Here is a 7,350-nt window from a genome sequence, read left to right as displayed (position 1 = left end):
TACGCCCTGCAATCACATACGGACGTCTCGCTTGGTTGTCAGCATCCCCGACCATCTATGAACGCCTTAAAGTTCTTGAAAGACACGCCTTCCCTCTGGCCTACTCTCTTGATCTCGATACAACAACTGCTGCAATCTATCGTCATGCACAATTTCCAACCATATTGGCGCATCTTTACCAGATGCTCCAACGCTACATCCGGGCACGTCGATTTGGCACATCCAATTATCCATGAGCTACTAGATCAAGTTCCGGCATTACCACGCTGTGCCTATGCACCACTGAACCATCTTCTCGCTATCTACGAACGCACTGCAGACATCGATCATTATAATCCACACAGACATATCTACCACTACAATACGCACATACATTGTACACCTTGTCTCAAAAAGGTTGAGCGCATTCTTTATTGCTGTTTCGAGGCAAAAATTTTCTAAGTCCAACTTTGGGTATCTTCGGGAAAAAGTAAACCAGGTTCGAACCTCGAAGCCAACCTTTGCAATCGGGAAAAATCTTCCAGATGTGTTTTTCTTCTTTTAAATATAATAAGTCTTGTTACCAATTATATATAAAAAAGCAACATTGATTGAAATACTTAATGATACAATATTTCGAAACTTTGTATTAATGTCAGCTCATGCTTGTTTGTCATTTTGCTCTCCATACTTAATGGAATATTTAGATACGTAAACGAATCTTTCCATATGTAAAAGAATGGTGAAAGTTAAGACATAGAACATTATTCTCTCCTGAGTACTAAAATAAAAGTCAAAGTAGAACAAAAACAGCGTTTGCAGTGGATATGAATGTAATTATTATCTTAAATACAGGTATATATCGCTAGAAGTATTTTTCAAAGAGCGCTTGTGTTAGCTCACTGGTACGCCGTTGGATTTCAAATCTTAAGGTTGAGGGTTCGATTCCCATCTGAGTCAACATTTCTTTTATGAAATTCTATTTTCCGCAATGCATGAAAAATTATATAAAATAATTACATTAAAATACTTCAGTTGTATATATATAACATATAATCATTGCAGAACATAGTGAATATTATGTTTAAAATATAACTGGTGTTCACAGTACGTTGGTATTCTATGATATATGTGAACGTTAAATACAAATTAAGGAAATAATATCATCGCAATGAATAAATTATGTAGTGTATTTATTTGCAGCTATTTGTCATCGGAAGTTACTTCTGAATTTTCTCATTACAGCAAGTGATTTACGCTTTCTGAAAGGTAAAGAGACTATTCGGGTATAAACAGAAATTATTATACAAACTCCAATCTTCGTTACAGACACAAAACTCCCGATCCCCAAAAGCATGTAAACAGGAAATTTACGAACACGAAGTCATGTCTAAGAGACTTATTTATACTCCAGAAAGAAGGCAGAATAGGATTTCTTTCCAAAGGATTTCAGTTCAATAATCTGCAAGGCTTTTGTATATGGATGTGGTCCCTTTCTCTCCGCCTCTTATATATATTGTGTGTATGTTCCATCATGTAAACAAACTTCCTACATATAGTGCTTATAGTCTAAAAAGTACTCTCGGGGTAAGCTATTGGGAGTTGGAAGGGGATATATATAAAGTAATAGCGATTGATATTAGTGTCGAATCCATAGTTCTCGTTGTTCCAGGTATTAATAATTACAACTCCGAAAGCGTTAAACTCCAAATTTAACTCTCATCGTAAAGCTCCTTTGTGGTTAAGCGTATAGCGTACACGCTTTCGGCGTAGGAGACCCAGATTCGGCCCCCAGCGAGAGCTCATGTAGTTCGGATTCTACGTTAATTGGTAGGTCTACGTCTCATATAGCCTCACTGCTGACGGGACGTTAAACTCAAATTCAGTTCAATCGATTCAAAACCCATTATTATGGCGGGCGATAAAGGATGAAAAATAAAATGTCTCAAGTGACTGAGATTAGTGTCAAATCCATAGTTTGAGTTCGTGACACTATTACAAACACAATGTCATTTAATGCCACGTTTTGTATGAGCGACTATGCCACCTGGATTTTGAATTTACAGGAGCAACATCGAAAGCATTGCTCACACAGCTCTAAATGTTTCGATGTATGTATACGTGTATATTCCAGCGAAACTCCGGAATGTCTGGAGCAACTTTTACCTAACATGGGAGACATATTACTTTGAATCTAAGAAAAAAAAATATTGTGGAATTCAGATACCTCAAGGGATGGAAGTTGGGAGGAGTGACATGTAAAAATAGTGTAAAATGACTGAATGTAGAGTGTTATCCATTGTTTTCTGGGTCTTTGAGATGAGTAGTGAGGCACTCAATGGCGTTATATCCAAATTCATCCCCGTCTTCACAGGATGAGGGGCTTGGAGATATGATTAATAAAATGTAAAAACTTACTTAAATATTTGTCGAAGTAATAGTTTTCTGGGGTCCGAAAGCGTTTCTAAGAACTTTGGAATGTAGTTTGTAACCACTTCAAGATGGGCTCTTTAATCGTATCAATTTCTCACCTTACGAAGAAATTACCATCTCAACTAGTATATGTATCAAGCTAGCCTTCGCAATCAAGAAGAAAATGTGTAGATGTATGTTTCGTCTTTTAAATGATATACTAAATGTAAAATCAGAGATTGAGTTGATCGGTGGGCCAAATGGGTCACGATTTGTGAGTGGGTCAGTGGATCGTAGGTCAACAAGACGTGACCCACTGCGAAACACCATCACTGTGACTCACACTGACACATTGACCCACCAACCCATTCTGCTCAGTGCCTTCTAGATAGCATTTTCTGAACACTGGCAAGTTTGTCTACGTTTTACTTTCAAGACCTCCATTTTTCTTCTTTACTTCATTTGGTTTCATTTCATGAAAAAAGAATTTCAGGCTCTTTTGGATTTTGATATTTCCAGTTGTAACAATGGCAATAGGACTTACTACTTGGCTTTTGAGATGCTGGCTATGAGATTTTAGAGGAGCTAACTACTGGAAAAAATTGGTTTATTACAAATATAACCTCTTACGTCAGTAGAGAGGATGGCGTGGATAATAGATCAAATTTAATGACGATGTATTTTAGTGGGTCGGAGTAGGTCACAATGGTTCAGAGTTGTTTATAGTTGGTGGTGGGTCAGAGTGGGTCATGGTGGGTGAATGGGTCACGTTGGGTCATTGTGGGTCACGATGTGTGGTGGGGCAGTATGTTGTGGATCCAGGTTTCATTGACCCACACCATCTTTGGTCAACATTGCACTAAAAAGGAGAGTCTGCGAAGGTGCGCGTCGGCGATTTTCTCAAATTTTGCACATAGATAGTACCCCACCAGAAAGCAATAAATCTCGAAACGGTTCACAGTACCATCTCACAGAACTCGAAATAGAGGGATTTGTTTGATTGGCTAAATTAAGACCTCAATAATTTATCCTTCTATAAGCGAGATTTTCTTCATCGTTTCTGTGGCGAAGTCAGAAGAATATGCGGCAAGTAAACTTAAGGTTGAAGGTTCGCGCCCACCTTGGGATACTTGATTTTCTTTCCTAGTGTTTTTTACACTCACCTAAATATAAACAAATCAAGCATATGGGCGATTTAACATATTTTTGAGGAGGGATTTTGTGGTTCGTTGGCGTTTCGTCGAGTCTCTGCCGCTGGTGGTATAATTTTCAAAACCGAAGTGGGGCCACCACGGATCATACCTGCGGAATCACCAACTTTTGGCGAAAAGTCGCCAGTTGCGCATCGGTGGTCCACTGACGCTTACGGCATGGGGGCTTGTATCTGAAAACTAAGAGAATAAAGAAGCATGGTATCCATGAAGCCCGTTGACACTAATAAAAGTCTGAAACGATGGAACAGATGTCAACACCGGAAAAATGTATTTTATAATTTCAAAAGTACCCCGTGTCCAGGAAAAAGATTTGCCCCAAGGTTCACCGGAGGGTCTCAGGAGGGGTGCAACTAAAAATTTGAAAATGGCAAGGGGAATCAAGTAGTATGTCATTTAAAAGTATTACTAAAGTTTATAAAAAAAATTGTAAGAGTCTCGAGTCTTTATGCTAACTTGTGCAAAATAGCGAGCGTTCAAGATGGTAATAAATCCTTCATTGAAAACTACAAATGTGAAACTGTGAAACTATCCAGAAGAGGTAAACACTTGTCTTACCATTGCAAAAGTATAATGCACCAAGGTAAAACAAGAAGCGACCCACTATGTGTTTATTACATCACTAATATTAAATTCTACGTTCCACGATTGTGTCTTTAAGCTAAAGGACAGGGTGATTGCTAATTATGAAATTAATGGTAGAATACAGAATGGACCCACCACCAACTATGAACCACTCTGAACCATTGTGACCAACTCCGACCCACCAACGTAATCAACTCTGACCCATGATCCACGTCCTTCTCTCCATTGACTAAAGAGGTTACACTTGAAAAAAACAAGACTGTGAAATTTTCATTTATCGGAGTTTGAATTCCTACCGTCAATCGCTCAAGCACCGCTCTGTTACAATACCGGTGGATCTGACCTTTACGATATACAATGGTAAAGTGTTTCTCATCTTCCAAATTAAGATTAATTTAAATTTATCATATATAATTATTTCTTTCTTGGCTTACATATACGTTTCAGTAGAAAACAGGATGAAATTTGAAAGTATCAAATGAAGATAAAGTAGACCAACGTAAGAAAAAGAGAAAGAAAAACTAGTTTTCCATATAATTAAGCATGCCGTACTAATTTAAAATGCTCATGAAATTAAGCTTGGGATACAAATGTTATGTCCATTTTTCTCACAACTTTATGGTTTGATTGCCTTATGCTCTAAACGATTCATATATTAAACACCAGCTTCAGCAATTATTATATTAGAAAGCAGTGGGTATAAAATGCAAAGGACTGTAGTTTCCATTCCTCAATTAGTTTCTCAACTAATATCAATCGTTTTCGATAATTTTTACAAATCAACCCACTACCAATTTCCAATATATAGAAAATCCCCACCCCCACCCCCGCTCATAAAACACATTTTTAAAAATGCCAGGACACGTTCTGTTTATTTTTAATAAAGAGTTATATACTGAATTTCAGCTCTCTAAGTTGAACTGCTTGTAAGATACTCAGTTTGTCGCAAAAATTCGGACACCTACTCCCCACTAAGGATATGTGTTATAATGAAAGTGATACGCGTATGATAACTTTCCAGTTGGGATTGGGGCCTGATTATATACCAAATGTCATTTCATTTGACTTTGCAATTTGACCGTGATAATCACGCAGACATAGTTACTTTCAGTTTTTTATACTAGGTATAATAATTCATATATTACAGGTGATTCAAATTTTTTTTACAGCAGTTAGCTCCCCTAAAAGCTCACAAGCTGTATCTCAAAATTGAACTCCTATTGCTATTGCCACTCTTACAATTGCAAATATCAAAATCCAAAAATGCCTGAACTTTTTTTCATTAGACACAAATGAAAAAATAAGAAAAATGGAGATCTTGAAAGTAAAACGTAGACAAGCTCACAAGTGTTCAGAAGATGCTGTCTACAATGCACTGAACAGAATGGGACGGTGGGTGGTTGGGGGTCGTTTCGTCCTAAGATATTTCGTCCTAAGAATTTTCGTCCAGAGACATTTAGTCCAAACACATTTGGTCCAGGGACATTTGTCCAAAGGGCAATTGGTTCAAAAGACATTTCGTCCAAAACACAATGGTCCAAAACACAATTGGTCCAAAGGACATTTCGTCCAAAAGACAATTAGTCCAAGGGACATTTCGTCCAGGGATGTTTAGTTCAAAGCACATTTCGTCCAAAGAACATTTGGTCCGGTAACGCTTGAGGGTCAAGGGTTTGCTTGTATTAGAAGAGTAAAAGTGATGCATATAACATTACGACTCACAAGTAATACCTCCCAAGTGTAACACTCCAATTTTGAAAGAAAAAAAAAATAGGCAGGTAGATACTACACATAAAATAAACGAATACGTGTTTCTTCTGCGGAAAAGTGGTTTTAGGGAGGGGCAAAAGCCCCTACTCAAAATTTTGAAATTTGACGCCCGAAAGGCAAGAAGAAGTGGACCGAAGGGAACGAAATTGTGCACAGATATTGCAGACTTAAAATGAGGGAATACGTGTTTCGTATTTTCCTGGAAAAAATGGTTACGTGGGGCACAGACCCCCTCCAAACCTTTGATCACGAAATATCAAAAGTACTTATAACAGTATGTCAGATGTGTGTAAAGAACATAAAGAATTGCAACGAAACTTTGAGTAGGGATAATACGCAAAAAAATAAATAAATACGTTTTTTATTTTCTGCGGAAGAACGGTTTTAGGGGCAAAAGCCCCCATCCAAAAGTTTGAAACTTGAGGCCCGAAAGGTCACAAGAAATGAACCAAAGTGAATGAAATTTTGCAGAGATATTCTAGACATAAAATGAGGGAATACTGGTTTCGTATTTTCCTTTAAAAAAAAGTTTGGGTGGGACACAGACCACTACAAAACTTTGATCGTGAAATATCAAAAGTGCTAATAAAAGTATGTCAGAAGTGCTTAAAGGACATGAAGAATTGGAACGACACAATGTGTAGGAACAATACGCAAAAAATAAACGAATGCGAGTTTATTTTCTGAAGAAAAACGGTTTTAAGGGACAAAATCCCCCACCCAAAATTTTAAAATTTGAGGCCTAAAAGGCAAGAAGAAGTGTACAGAATTGAATGAAACTGTGCACAGATATTGTAGACGTAAATTAAGGTAATTGGGTTTCGTATTTTCCTGGAAAAAAAAGCGGTTGCGTATATCACGGACCTTTTAAACTGTTGATTACGAAATGTCAAAAGTGCAAATAATTATACGTCAGAGGTTCTTAAAGAGTATGGAGAATTGCAACGAAACCTCGTATAGGGACAATTCACAAAACAATAAACGAAACGTGTTTTAATTTGTGCGGAAAAACAGTGTTGGGGCCTAAGCCTCCTCCGAAAAAAAGTGAATATTACCGTAATAGCGCAGGAAGTAGTGGACCAAAGCAAATGAAATTGTAGGTAGACATTTTAGAGACCCTATGTAAAATAAGGTCTTTCGTGTTTCTGAAGTGTCCCTATCCGTTTTGCTTCAAATTTGACACATCAACAGCAAACAGGAAATTAATCGACACGTGTTTGTGTTTATGCGGAGAATCATTGTAAGGGTTAAAGGTGCCTCCTGAAATGCTATAAAATACACTATACTGTTTGTGCTTGTTGTTGACCTGCCAAATTTGAAGAAATCAGATGGATACACTTGTGAAACACGAAAGGCCTTATTTTACGTATCCAATATCTATCTTCATTCGCTT

Source organism: Thermobia domestica, chromosome 17, assembly GCF_964235325.1.
Source record: "Thermobia domestica chromosome 17, izTheDome1.hap1.1, whole genome shotgun sequence".
NCBI lineage: Eukaryota > Metazoa > Arthropoda > Insecta > Zygentoma > Lepismatidae > Thermobia > Thermobia domestica.
Note: the sequence above shows the minus strand (reverse complement) of the source record.